Source organism: Kogia breviceps, chromosome 15 (genome assembly GCF_026419965.1).
Source record: "Kogia breviceps isolate mKogBre1 chromosome 15, mKogBre1 haplotype 1, whole genome shotgun sequence".
NCBI classification, from domain to species: Eukaryota; Metazoa; Chordata; class Mammalia; order Artiodactyla; family Physeteridae; genus Kogia; species Kogia breviceps.
The window spans coordinates 52728902-52744349 of NC_081324.1; the positions used below are offsets into that span (position 1 = coordinate 52728902).

A 15448-nucleotide genomic window follows, 5' to 3' on the forward strand; every position below is an offset into this window, starting at 1 on the left:
GTATTACAAGGTAATGAGCCTACCAGAAAATGCTGTTGTTTGTTTTCATGTCAACCCATAGAATGATACAATCTGTGAAATTATGCACAAGAGAATATAAGAGAAACATTCCTTACATTAGTCCTAAATAAGATGCTGCTGCTCATGGCTACCATTACTAGTAGTATTACTATTACTAATATTAGTTATATTATTAGTCTAACTTGATCCTTCACTGTGCTGCAACTTGTGAAGATACAGGTCTAGTCATTCTCTAATATACCAAGACCTTAACCTCCTGCTCCAACAATTCTCGAGTGATTATTAAACAATCAAAGTAGAGGAGAACAGTTACTGGATTCTCTAGATAGGAGGTGAACCCTGATCCACATGGGGAGTTCAGTTGCAACAGGAAGTTTCTCTATCAGCTGTGGATCTGGAGGTTTGATTAGCTTATGTTCCACAAGAGAACCAAGGGATCAGAGCACTTTTAAAATAGCCATTTTAAAAAATGCTGCAAATCCAAACCTTATAGGGAACATCATCATATAATATTTGTTAAAAATCTAACCAGAAAATTTTCAGGTTTATTTCTAACAAACGAAATTGAGGAAAAATACTGTGGAAATACCCTTACCATCATCCGTCTTCTATCACCAATACTGCAGACAGTATTATGACTTTTCAAAGAATTACCAACTAAATATAGACTGTACAAGGTAAATTCTGTAGAATGTAATTAATCAGTCAATACTTTGTATTACTATGTACCAACATTGTATTAGACACTTTGGAGAATGCCATTGTACCTCCTCTCAAGGGGCTTACAGTCTAACTTTCAGAAAAAAAATGCTTTCTGGAAGAGAGATTATAAATATTTATAATGAAAATCTAAAAATGTGATACATAAACAAATGCTATAGAAGTTTAGAGTAGAAGAAAATTAATAACTCCAATATTTAGTATATTTCCATAAAGGAAATAAACTAATAAATAGACTTAAATAATAAACTAATAAATAAACTAATAAATAGACCTCATAGTGGTTCTTCAACTTTTTTGGGCATAAAAGTGGCTTGGGGCCAACACTTAGAGCTTAAATGCAGATGCATTTAAACAGCATTTTCATGTATCCAATAAGTAGTTAATACCCAAAATATACAAAGAACTCATACAACTCAACATTATAAAAAAAAAAAAAACAACCTGATTTTAAAATGGGCAGAGGGTCTGAATAGACATTTTTCCAAAGAAGACTTACAGATGTCCAACAGGCACATGAAAAGATGCTAAACATCACTAATCATCAGGGAAATGGAAATCAAAACCAAAATGAGATATTACATCACACCAGTTAGGATGGCTATCATCAAAAAAGACCACAAATAACAAATGTGGGGGGAGCATGTGGAGAAAAGAGAACCCTTCCTTGTACAATGCTTGTGGGAATGTAAGTTGGTGCAGCCACTATGTAAAACAGTACAGAGATTCCTCAAAAAACTAAAAATAGAGCTACCATACAATCCAGCAATTCCACTTCTGGGTATTTTTCTGAAGAAAACAAAAACACTAATTGAAAAAGATACATGCACATTTATGTTCACTACAGCATTATTTGCAACATCCAAGATATGGAAGCAATCTAAGCATACATCAACAGAAGAATGGATAAAGAAGATGTGGGAGATTATATATATATATATATATATATATATATATATATATATAATGGAACATTACTCTGACATAAAAAAGAATGAAATTTTGCTATCTGCAAACATGGATGGATGAAGAGGGTACTACATTAAGTGAAAAAAGTCAAACAGAGAAAGACAAAACTGTATGATTTCACTTATATGTGGAATATAAAAAACAAAACAAATGAACAAACGTAGCAAAACAGAAAGACTCATAAATACAGAGAACAAACAAGAGGTTGCCTAAGGAGGGTGGGGGGAGGAGAGAAATAAGTGAGGGAGATTAAGAGGCATAAACTTCCAGGTGCAAAATAAATGAATCACAAATATGAAATGTACAGTGTTGGGAATATAGTCGATAATTATATAATATCTTTATATAGTGACTGAGGGTAACAAGATTTATTGTGGTGATCATTTTGAAATGTATAGAAATATCGAATCACTGTGTTCTATAACAGGAACTAACATAGTGTTACAGGTCAATTATACTTCAGAAACAAACCAACAAATAAACTCAGAAAAAGAGATCAGATTTGTGGTTACCAGAGGTGTGAAGGAGAGGGGAGGGGGAATTGGATGAAGGCAGTCAAAAGGTACTAACTTCCAGTTATAAGACAAAGAAGTACTAAGGATATGATGTACAACATGATAAATATAATTAACATTTCTATATGTTATGAAAGTTCTTAAGAAAGTAAATCCTAAGAATTCTCATCACAAGGAAAAAAATTTTTCTTTAATTTTGTATCTATATGAGATGACGGATGTCCCCTAAACTTTCTGTGGTAATCATTTCATGATATATATAAGTCAAATCATTATACTGTACACCTTAAACTATACAGTGCTGTGTGTCAATTACAGCTCAATAAAATTGGGAGAAAAAAAAACATCTCTAGCTGATTCTGATATAGGTGGCCTATAGTTTGGCAAACACTGTTTAAATAATAGGTATGATTTGCAAGAATCTCTAGAGTAGTGTTGTCCAACAGAACTTTCTGCAGTGGTGGAAATATTCTATACCTGTGCTATCCAATACAATAGCCACTAGCCACATGTGGCCATTAAGCTCCTGAAATGCAATTAGTATGTCTCAAGAACTGAATTTTTCATTTTATTTAACTTTAACTAATTTTAATTTAAATAGTCACAGCCAGCTCTGGGGAATAGGAAGAGATTTCTAAGAGAAGCATGAGCCAAGCCATAGGTAGGAATGCACATGAGAAAGACAAGAAAGACAACTGATTGGCTTGCCTAAAATAGAGGTTTTAAATTAGATTATCATTAGGTCAGATTATAAAGAGCCTTGAAGGGAACTGAAGAAATTGGATTTCATGGCATGCACTGCTAGTTGTCTAATCGAACCATCTCCTGATCTTCTTCAATATTAACAACCCCCAGGTTTTACATGCTCATCTCAGAGAGTGGACCTTTCCTCAGGCTCTGGGGTGAATCTTGATTATTCTACACCAGTCATGGTATTTCTATTTTCCTTGTCAGCGACTGGCTTACACATGAGCACGTGATAAATTCTAACCAATGGGATTTGGGACAGCTATGTATGTGGGTAAACTCTTTAAAAAGTATTTAGCTTGAAGACACAGAACTTTTTCTGACTCCAGTCAGAGCTGTGTGAGGCTTGAGTGTGCCGCTGACACCTTGGTATAATGCAAGGACAAGATGGAAGACAAGCACCAACAAATTAAGGATGGCAGAGAATGAAAGAACTTGGGTCCTTGACGACATCATCAAGCACCTGAATTAACCCAAGAATTGCCCTCCCCTCCCCCTCCCCATATATTTTGGGGATATAAGGAATTAACTACTGTTTAACATCTTTAGCTGTTTGTTCAGTTCCATGCAGCTGACAGCATTAGACTGGAATACTAGTGCTTAGGGTGACAGCCTCTGGGAAATGCTAAGGTAGGCAACTGGAAGCCACTGAAGGCATTTGATCAAGGTTGAGACGCATATGAAATAATGTTCAAGGCTTAAAAATGACATGCGTGTGGGGCTTCCCTGGTGGCGCAGTGGTTGAGAGTCCGCCTGCCGATGCAGGAGACACGGGTTCGTGCCCTGGTCCGGGAAGATCCCACATGCCGCGGAGCGGCTAGGCCCGTGAGCCATGGCCGCTGAGCCTGCGCGTCCGGAGCCTGTGCTCCGCAACGGGAGAGGCCACAACAGTGAGAGGCCCGCATACCGCAAAAAAAGAAAAAAAAAAAAAAAAAAAAAAAAAAAATGACATGCGTGAAAAACAGGTCAGAAGAAAGGAAAGACAGGGTCAGGCAGACCAGTGTAAAAGGTCTGAATCAAAGTTACCAAAAGATTTTGGAAATATTAGTGAACTCTTCCCATTTGCAAAATCATTAATGAATATAGTTTAGTACTTGAGGTAAAACTGGGGAAGCAGTTCATTTTGTAAGGGCAGTAGGATTGTAAATGATGTGTGTCTTTGCTGATTTTTAAAATTATTCTCACATGTTATTATTTCTACTTAAAATCTAAACAATTGAATTTATCTAAATACTGTACATTCAATACTTTCTTGAAAATGGAAAAATTTTTGTTTTCTTTTTTTTTTTCTTTTTTTTGCGGTACGCGGACCTCTCACTGCTGTGGCCTCTCCCGTTGCGGAGCATAGGCTCCGGACGCGCAGGCTCAGCTGCCATGGCTCACGGGCCCAGCCGCTCCACGGCATGTGGGATCCTCCCGGACCGGGGCACGACCCCATATCCCCTGCATCGGCAGGCAGACTCTCAACCACTGCGCCACCAGGGAAGCCCATGGAAAAATTTTTGAAATGTGCATTAGCTGCAATTAAAGGCATGAAAAGATACTCAGGAACAGGACAGTAAACCAGAAAGAATGCAGGTATAGCCAGGTGACCTTGGGAAGTCAAGTAAAACCCTGTGGCCCTGTTTTCCTCTTAAGATTGACCTATGGCTCTAAAATCCAACAACTTCTGTCTTCAAATGGAAGAAAACCCTGTGGAATTTTTTTAAAAGTCCTACAATTGATATCAAACTTCAGTTTTGTAAGCTCTTTTCTCGCTCCCTGTGCTAAGAGTTGAGTCTAAAAGGGAATAAAAGTCAATCTCCCCTCAAATTCTCTAAGCAAACGAGAAAACCTGGAAAATAATTATGTTTTATAGCTTTTATATAACTTTCCAGAAAAAAGTTTCTGCATAGATTTTCAGTGAATAAAGAAACTAATTCTGGAAATTTCAGTGTGGACTAAAGTTCTGCATTAATATCAAGTAGGTGTCAAGTGTAGCTTACTATTATTTTTAACTTGCATTTCCAAACAACTGACAAGGCTAAGCATTTTTCATATTTATTGATCATTTGGAATTGTGCTTCTGTGAATGACCTAGGCATATCATTTGTAAACAATTTTAAAATTATGTTTTAGAAAATATTTTCATTATCATTTTGTGAAGAGTTCCTTATATACCACAGATGCTAATCTTTTGCCTGCATATGTAAAGATTTTTTTTCCAATCTATCATTTGTCTGTAGTACTTTTCAGTTCTTTTTTGCTTTACAAAAATGCTTTTAAATTATATAATCAGATATGCCTCACATTTAGTATACAGCTCTAGTTTCTTTAGTTAAAATGAATATCCTTCAGTAAAGTTAATGGTTGGTTGTGGAATATGTATACCACAGAATATTATGTAGTCATTTAAAAGAATAAATAAGAGCTATACCATTTCACTTAGAGGTATCCCTGTGTTTTATTATTAAGTGAAAAAATAAATTATATATATGAAATATGACAGTATATATAAGATGTTGAAGATATACAGGTTTATTAGGTTACATGATCATGGAAAAAGTTTTAACAAAATAAACAGCAGATTGGTCACACTGTTGAGGTGAAAAGGGAGGGTAAAGAGGGAATTTAGGCTTCCTGAATTTTTTAAAAGACGTGACTACAATTTTTTAAAAAATATATGACCCTATCATGTAAAGTTGTTTGTGCTGGTAAATATATATAAATATGCATGAAAATGCATAAAATAATGGCAACCAAATCATTAATGGTGTTTAATTTAGGATGGTTAGATTTCAAGACAAAGGGAAGAGGAAGAAGAAAAGAAACAAGAGGAAGAGAGAGAGAGAGAGGAGGGACCAGAGAGAAAGAGAGAAAGAGAATGGAAAAGAAGAAAAACAGAAAATATGAATTTAAGAATCAATTAAATTTAAATTCGCCCTTTCCAAAAAGCAGAACAGATTGGATGAGGGGGTGACAGAACCCTCAAGTGAAAAGGTTCCCCCATCCTCTGATGTGGGTAAGAATTATGACAATAATCGTACAGTTGCTGAATACTCCAACAGAGATATACACATAAACTTACTATAAGTAGTGTTGATTTAATCTGTTTAAAAATGCAGGAAGGGGCTTCCCTGGTGGCGCAGTGGTTGAGAGTCCGCCTGCCGATGCAGGGGACACGGGTTCGTGCCCCGGTCCGGGAAGATCCCACATGCCGCGAAGCGGCTAGGTCCGTGAGCCATGGCCGCTGAGCCTGCGCGTTCGGAGCCTGTGCTCCGCAATGGGGGAGGCCACAGCAGTGAGAGGCCCACATACCGAAAAAATAATAATAATAATAAAATTAAAATGCAGGAAGTAAATGAGACACTATATCAATTACATCTTCTCATTATGACCTCCACAGGCAGTGGTGAGAATTTTAGGCACACCTCCTCTACAAAAACTAAACTTACAGGGCTTCCCTGGTGGCGCAGTGGTTGGGAATCCGCCTGCCGATGCAGCGGACACGGGTTCGTGCCCCGGTCCGGGAAGATCCCACATGCCGCGGAGCGCCTGGGCCCATGAGCCATGGCCGCTGAGCCTGCGCGTCCGTAGCCTGTGCTCCGCAACGGGAGAGGCCACAGCAGTGAGAGCCCCGCGTACCACAAAAAAACAAAACACTAAACTTACAGAATGATAAATGTGAGGTGTGGTTCTAAGACTTCTGTGTCCATAAAAACTACCTGGGAAGATCACTAAAATGCACATTCCAGGGTCCCACCCCAGAAACTCTAATTCAGAAGGTCGAGACAAATAATCCACATTTAACAAGCACCCCAGGCGAATAAGGCAGGTGTTGACAGATCACACTGAAAAACAGTGAATTTAAGGATGTCTGATCTCTTTACAAACTGATTAACCAAAGAATTCGAGGAGTGTGGTACACTAGAGAGAACAAAGAATTTTGAAGTCAGAAGATCTAGATTACAGCTCTGACCTAATCCCCCCTCACTCCCCTCACTAGCCTCTCCTCTTCAGCAGCAGTGGCCTCCTAGTTACCCCTCTCATGACTGCCAAGAATGCTCTGCCTCTAAACTTCCAATGGTTCAGTCCCTCACAGCCTTCAGGTCCTCACTTAGGTGTCACTTCTCAGTGACACCCTGAAGAGAATCTCAACTCCCGTCTCACTTTCTAAGTCCCCTTTCTGCTTCAGTTTCCTCCCTAACACTTCTCACTACCTAAAATATAACATTTTACTCAGTTTTTCCTTTGCTTATTGTTTGATTCCCATAATGACAGGGATGTTTGTTAGTCTTCTTCACTGCAGCCTCTGAAGCACCTAGAATGGTGCCTGGATAGAGTTCAAGGAGATCTCACTTGGCCAAGATAAAACAAATAAAGCTTGAGAGATTCAATGACAGGAGGCATTTACAGGCAGGAAGTGGAAAGCTTGTTACTACACAGATCGCTGGGCCCCACCAGGCATTCTGATTCAGGAGGCTTGGAATGGGGTCTGAGACCCTGAATTTCTCACAGGAACCCAGGTAATACTGATGCAGTTTTGCAAATTGTCAAGTGCCTCTGCTTGTTCTTTAGTGAAAGTCAGCCTAGTCTACTACATGACAAGAGCTCTAGGCTAGAAAGGGAAAGTTTTGTTATACCTACAATCATTTGTGGGAAGAGAAAATTTGTTCCCCTAATCTCTATGTACCTAAGCTATCTACCCAAATAAATAAAATCATTCTACAACAGGGATATTTTCACATAACAATATATCATGGATATTTACTGCAACCTAATTTTTAGTAAAAACATGATGTTTAGTTTGTTTCTAATTTTTTACTCTTATAAATAATGTTTCAGGTGATGTTTTTACTATCTGCATTTCTTTAGTTATTTCTTTCTAACAAATTCCTAGAAGGGAAATTTCTGAGTCAGAGTTTAGACCAGTGCTGTCCATAAGAACTTTCTCCAATGAAGGAAATGTTCCATATCATCACAGTCCAATATAGTAGGCACCAGCCACATGCAACTATTGAGTACTTGAAATGTGAATAGTGCAACTGAGAAACCGAATCTTTAGTTTTATATAATGTTAATTAATTTAAATTTAAATAGCCACACATTGCAAGGGACTACCATATTGGACAGGGTAGGTACAGACATTTATTTTTATTTTTTAATTTTTTTTAACAGCTTGTCAAGCCTCCTTTTTTTTAAAGTCTTTATTGAATTTGTTACAATATTGCTTCTGTTTTATGTTTTGGTTTTTTGGCCCCAAGGCATGTGGCATTTTAGCTCCCCAACCAGCGATCGAACTCGCACCCCCTGCATTGGAAGGGGAAGTCTTAACCACTGGATCACCAGGGAAGTCCCATTACAGACATTTTAAATCTTGATACATGATGCCAAATTGCTCTCCAAAAAAGCTGTAATATTTGCCTTCGTTTTATAGTGTATAACAATAAGTTTCTTTACCCATTGCCAATGTTAGATATTATTGATCTAAATCTTTATAATCTGAAAGTTGAAATATGTCTGTGGGGTTTTTATGTGCATTTCTTTATTAATAATGTTGAACAGGGTACTTTTTTCTATCATCATATTCATTCAAATGAAAATATTTTCACCCATGTTAATTAATTGAGAAGTTGGAAATTATCTAGCTTCCAGATTTGTTTTGTTGGGTCCATATGTTTTCTTTAAAATTGATTACCACATTAAATTCATACAAAAATATGAATTTCCAGTCCCACTTGAAAAATCAAATGATCTGGTAACAGTGACACACAGGGCAAAAATCAGTGCAGTCTTAGAAATCATGCCACCTTCAGACTTTCTTGCCCACCAGGCCTTATCATCCCTATTATTTTACAGGTGTCCTGCTTCACTCAGATTACCTGCTTGGCCTCTAAAAGCACCTGAGTTTACAATTCCTGCTCTGAATTAAATTCTGAGGTTAAAAGGCAAACGGCAGCTAATGAAAATAGCTAACTTTCATTTCATACTTAGCACTCAAAAGTGATGTTATGATATCTCTGGATTATCTTATAACTAATATTTAACTAGCTAATTAACTAATATTTAACTACTCTTTAGAGCAGTGGTTCAGCATCAGAAGGGCTGTTAAAAGACAGAACAGGACCTTCCCTGGTGGAGCTGTGGTTGAGAGTCTGCCTGCCAATGCAGGGGACACAGGTTCGTGCCCTGGTCCGGGAGGATCCTACGTGCCACGGAGCGGCTGGGCCCGTGAGCCGTGACCGCTGAGCCTGCGCGTCAGGAGCCTGTGCTCCGCAACGGGAGAGGCCACAACAGTGAGAGGCCCGTGTACCGCAAAAAAAAAAAAAAAAAAAAAAAGACAGAACAGGCCCCACCCTCAGGGTTTGGATTGGGCCCCAAGAATTTTCATCTAACCCCAAGCTCCCAGTGCAGCTCCACATTGAGATGAGGCTTTCTCAAAGATGTGGACACTCCTGGAAGTGTAGTGATAATGTGTAATTATGACAACACTGTATGAATTTGTGCATCCTTTTTTTTTCTAAAACATGTCCACATTTATTATTTCATTTTATCTTCACAACAGTTCTGTGCAGAAGGTTGATAATTAGAGCAGTACTTTAATTGTTAATCCCATTTTACAGAAGAAAAGAAAGGCACAAGAGTTAAGAATCTCCTCTAAACACAGAAAAAGTTAAAAGGGCCATAACAAGTATGTTTCCTAATTCCTAACCTTGGTAATATAGGCAAACAGTAAACCCGCACACAACCAGAGCTTGCTTTTTATTTTTACCTTAAAAATAGAACCATAACCAGGAACAGAGAAGACCATACAAGATATGGTTCAGAGCAACATTTATCCAGTGCTGATTATGTGTTAATCTATGCTAATTGTGCCTATAGTTTCCACTGTAGGGACTGTTGAAGACACTCATAAAGCATAGCAATAAATTAAAAATAAAATCTGAAACCACAACCTTGCAAAGAGAGTGAATTCTCTATGTCATAGGACAAAAGCAAAGGCACTGAAGGGGTGGGTGGTGGAGATAAATACAGAGCTGGGTAGAAGAGAGGCGTCCCTGTGGGAGCTTCACATCTGGACTTGGAGGAGTTGCTATCACCAGTCAGTCAAGAATGGGAGGGAAGGAAGAGTACACAATAGGAAGCCCTCCTGGGGCTCAGGAGCACAAAGAGCTGCTGTTATCCACATTGGGTGTGTGTTTGCCAGAAATATCAGGGCTGCTGGAACTCCAGAACTTACAAGAGCATGCTCTTGTGTAGTCTAAATTACCTTGACTGTATAAGAACTCAAGTTAGAGGATATAACTTCATTATCCATTGGTAGCCAAAAGATAACATGATTAGCGATCATGAAACTTTCTCTGATTTTTTTCCCCCAAGTTTTAGGAAGCATTCCTAGCAAAAATCCAATAAATTGGATCATAATAATGCTAATTATAAATCAGCCCTTCAAGGGAAAAAAGAGATTTCATTTTTGCTTAAATAGAATTGATATATAACATTATTTATTAATTTTAACAGCTATATTTTTAAGATTAAAAATAATAATAATGAATAAAAACTACCATCGGCTGAGAATACAAAAAAACTACAACTAATCTGAAAGAACCTATTGGAAAATTTGGTTCACTCATTAGTGTTGTAACTGACCTGTCCTATCTGTCTGTCTTATAGTCTAGTTCAAAATGACTGAGGTGATGAAATTTCCACCACTCCAAGTAGAAAACTGTAGCAATACTGCTGAGAAAACTACCTCTCACTTTGCACAAGACCAAAGAAATACAAATCAAAACAAAGGGATTACACTGATCAAATTAGTCACGATAATATAAATGCTTAAAATTACATAAATAAAATTACATAAGCACACGCATTGTTGTTGTGTATAATTTATGTAATCCTCCTGGAAAGTAATTTGGAAATTACAAAAATTTCCTAATTAAAAACAGAGCTAACATTTTACATGTGTTTTCATGCATTACTGCTTTTTATCTTAACCTTGTAGAGACCTATTACTATACCCACTTTACAGATTAGAAAGCTCTAAGAAAATAAGTTACTTGCCCAATATTACCCATAAGTGATGGACCTATGTTTGGACACTGAACCTTTAATTTTAGAGCTCACCTATACTGCCTCTCTAGGGAAATAATTCTAAGTTTGTTTTTTATTTTTAATTTTAAAGAAGAAGAATAAGAAAGTCACATTCATGTGGGTGGCCATTATAGTTTTTTTAAAAACTGGAAAATCATAAAATAAAGAGCTAAGTAAATCATGATACAATAAACGAATTGCAAACAATAGAAAGTAAATTATAGAAAAATGTTTATTAAAAAATCAGAGTAAAAATGTGCCTGCAATATGATATGACATCTGTAAAAATACATATTCATAGGGTAAGGGTGGGAAGGAAGCTGCAAAAAAAAAAAAAAACTATTCCATTTTAGAAGAACTTCATTACTAGTACTAGTACTTAATTTTCTTTTGTTTTTGTTAGTTTTGTCAATCAAGATTTCTCTAAGCACCCTTACAAATCTACCATTCTAGTTCATATTCTTATCACTCCAATCAAACAATTCCTAAAACTCCATTATAATTTATTTATATTACTGACATTCAAACTAATTACATAATATTCTTTATTATTGACTCAGAATCTTCAAAGTATGAGATCTCCTTATTTAACGTGAATGATTTTTGTAACCACCACTTATGGTGTACGTTTGAAATCCCTTAACTGAGATCATATATAGTGATTAAAATCACCTAATTCTTTTTACTTTCATAATTCCTCAGCTCTCTGCACCCATCCAGGAATCATTAGTTTCAGGTGTTTTAGAGATTAGAAAAGTTTCCTGCTAAGAACATGAACTCTAAGTGAATACTTATAAAGTAACTAAAATAGCTTAGCTATAAGGATTATTCATATTCTAAATACTTGTAGAATCACTAATTAAATTATGTAAAGTCCCTTTGAAGTAGGTCAATGAACTTTATTTCCACATTACCAAAAAGAAAAGTAAGAGTTTGGTAAGAATAATTTCCCTAAAAATGGCACCGTGAGCTGTGAAGAAAATTCACTCTCCTTAGCCATACAAGGTGATGCACAGAGGGCCATTCAGGGTTTGGCCTCTATCAGTAACATAAACAGACATTTCGTGGGAAAGTAAAGTAGCTGTTCTCCAACGATATCAATCTCATAAGAGCAGAAATGTTGTTTAAACATCTCTGACTTCCTCTTTATGAATCTACCATTTAGGATTTGGGGTTTTTTTTGTCACTCCACTGTCTAATACCCACACATCCAACTGGTTTACCCTTAGCCAGTCTTAGGCCACCTACAGAACTACCATTTTACCAAAAATCACAGGATTTTGGAGTTGGAAGGACACTCAAGCCACATGGTTCAATTCCTTTATTTAACTGGGGTAGGAAACAAAAGCATTTCCTAGAAAGTTACTTCGTTTAGCTAGTTTATGGCAAATTCAGGCCTGGAACTAAGAGATGTGACCAAATGTCTTAAACTTGGCCTTCGTATTTCTCCCATACCATTGAAATTTTTATATTATCTCATGTCAATGGGAGTATTCATATATCCTTTCAATGTCTTCAGATGTGCACTGCACTGGATAGAATAAACTACAGTTCTCATTCTCTACTTCCTAAAGAGCTCCAAAATGGAAGGAAAATCCAACAAAGGTTATAAAAAACCAAGTGTAGAGAAACTGGTGATGGAGGGAGCGGGGAGATAACAGTTTAATAGTTCTGCTTTGCACTGAATACTTGTTCTAAGATTTTAAGCACTCTGATAAGTGCCTTAGGCTAAATAAAAGGATCTAATATCATCAGGAGTGGATGTGTGTGTGTGTGTGTGTGTGTGTGTGTGTGTGTGTGTGGTACGCGGGGCTCTCACTGTTGTGGCCTCTCCCGTTGCGGAGCACAGGCTCCGGACGCGCAGGCTCAGCGGCCATGGATCACGGGCCCAGCCGCTCCGCGACATGTGGGATCTTCCCGGACCGGGGCACGAACCCGTGTCCCTGCCTCGGCAGGCGGATTCTCAACCACTGCGCCACCAGGGAAGCCCAGGAGTGGATATTAAATTAAGAGCCATCACCACTGAGACACAGTTCAGTCTTATATATTCAGTTCCCTTCATCCTCTATTTCCACAATGTAATTCCATTCTAATAGAAGGCTTATGGAAGGATATACAATTGAGGAGAGTGGTTGCCTCTGGGGAGGAGGACTAGGGCATTGGGAGTACGAGTCTCTGAGACAGAGGGCGTACTTTACACTGCTTTTGCAATTTCTACCCTATGCATGTAACTTTCAGATATTCATTAATTAAAACTTGCCCTTTAAACACGTGCCTATATGCACATAATCCTAGTACTATTTTTAATAAAACAATTTAAATCTTTTCTTCATTTTAAGTTTTCAGTATTGCAATTTGTAAAACTACATAGAAATATTCCGAAAGAAAAGGAAGCAGCAACACAGTCACAAAACTCAAAGAGAATTCCAGGATTTAAAGTTGTTTTTTTTTAAATGTTCAGAGGAAAGAGAGGTTTCTAAGGTGGACATTTAATTCAAAAACCTTTTTCGGACAAGCTCTTCCCCATATTTTAATGGCTAGATTTTAACATGAGACTTAAGCGGGTTTTCCCACCTCAAGGGCGAGGTGGAGCGGACTCTTAAGGGGTGAAAAACAGAAATTAAAATGTGGTTTCTATCCTCTCAACAGGAGACGGAAGGCCGCGGTGGGGATAAGGACCTTGAAACAGTCACGTTCCTTGAGAAAAGGAGAGGATCGAGGAGTTTCTCCGGGATCCGGGGTCCGTCGCCTCCGCGGGAGGCAGCATCTGTCCCCGAGAAGATGAATCGGGTTCTGGACCCGACTTGGGCTCCGTTTAACTGAGAAGCCCCGCGAACTGCATCTGTACCCCTCGCTTCTTTTCACGGAGCTCGGAAGAGGGACTGAGGGAATTGATTAACTTTAACAAACCGCCTCCTCATCACCCTCCCCGGCCGGGGCAGACACCGCACCTCGCTGTCTACTCGTGTCAGGGTCAGCTGTCAACACAACCCTTTGTGTCTCATTCAGCACAAGAGTGGTCGTCCTCACTCACTCACGAAAAAGAGAAATGATGGCCGGAAGACACGCGCGCGCGCTCGTGACCAAGTGACATTTGGTGTGGAGCAAAGCAGCCCAGGGACCCTGAGCGAACGCCCATCCACCGCTGGACGCTCTCAACTTTGCCCCTCTGAGCTCTCTCCATCCTCCCGCGTCACCTCCGCGCCTCCCTACCCACCGTCCCCCGCCCGGGCCACCCCCCTCAGCAGCCCTCGGGCTGGGGGAGCCGGTCCCGGGCGCTCCCCGCCGCGCCGCTGCCTCCCTCAGCCCCCTCTCGAGCTCCCTCGCTCCCGCCACAAAGGCGGCGCCGAGAGCCGGGGTGACAGGCCTTTGGCCTCCGGGCGCGGACCGCACCGGCTGGGTCTCCTCAGGCGGCTGACGCGAGGGTTCGGGTCCGGGGCTGGCACAGGCGCCCGCCCTCGCCACACAAACGCACCGGCGCTCACACCCCCGCTCCGCCTTCCGATTCCTCCAGAAAAAAGTCAGCCGCTGCGCCTCCCCACACAGGCAGTGTGTCCACAGCCCGCCAAAGGGCAGCCCCTGCCGGGCAGAGGCGTGCACTCGCGCCCGGCGGGCGACCTCTCACCTCCCCGCCTCCCCGCGCCCAGAGTTCCCGCAGCCGCTCACCTGGCCCTGGCAGCGCGCGAGGGCAGAGGACCGGGGGGTGGCCCTCGCCTCGGCGGGGCTCGTCTCCCCACCCCCAGTCCAGGTCGCAGCGCCGCGCTCCGCTTGCTCCGCCGCCCTCCTCCGAGGTGCTAGCGCCGCCGGTGGCTGGCGTCTCTCTGGCAGGCAAGCTGGCCGCGCGCTCAGTTCCCCGGGGCGGAGCGAGGCGGCGGCCGCCGCGGCCGGAGGCGGATTCCTCAGGTGCTGCCCCTCCTGCTTCCCCAGAAGCTCCGCGGCGGGGACCCCCGCGCCCCCTCCCCCCCGCCCCGCCTCTCGGCCTTCCGCCGCCTCGGCGCTCGCGAGGGCCCTTCAGGGCACCCTGGCCCTCCGGGAGTGGAGTGGGCGCACTGTTCCCAGCTCACCCTCGGGGAACGCCCCCACCCGGTGTGGAGCCCGCAGCCCAGTGTGCTCGCGCCTCCATTTCCAAACTCCGCGGCACCAGTGATGCGTGTGGCCACTGAGGGGCGTGGAGGGCGCGGGTGTGTGGAGGGGGTCTTCTGGGAAGGAGGCCTGCCCCCCGGGGCGGCTGACGCGCGCAGCCAAGAAGAAAAATGATTTTTTCGCCGACTCCACCTTCATTCACAGAGTGCTCTCGCCTCGTTGCGAGATTGCTTTCTCTGTCCTCTGGACTGCGCCGATAGGGCCCTAAGCGTGAACTCGGTCTGGGCGATGGTGGGTCAAAACCCCTTGGCCTTTTGCAT

The 15448-nt window shown here is 41.0% G+C and overlaps 1 protein-coding gene across 6 annotated transcripts in view; it reads right to left on the reverse strand.

The window, feature by feature from the left end:
- GREB1L (GREB1 like retinoic acid receptor coactivator) overlaps positions 1–14968 on the reverse strand; it is a 274898-nt gene extending 259930 nt beyond the window's left edge. For all 6 annotated transcript variants that reach the window (XM_067015553.1, XM_067015558.1, XM_067015556.1 and 3 more), the window contains exon 1: positions 14712–14968. The gene's annotated coding sequence lies outside the window, so the exon portion shown is untranslated. The remainder of the gene's footprint in view (positions 1–14711) is intronic.
- Positions 14969–15448: the final 480 nt, after the last annotated feature.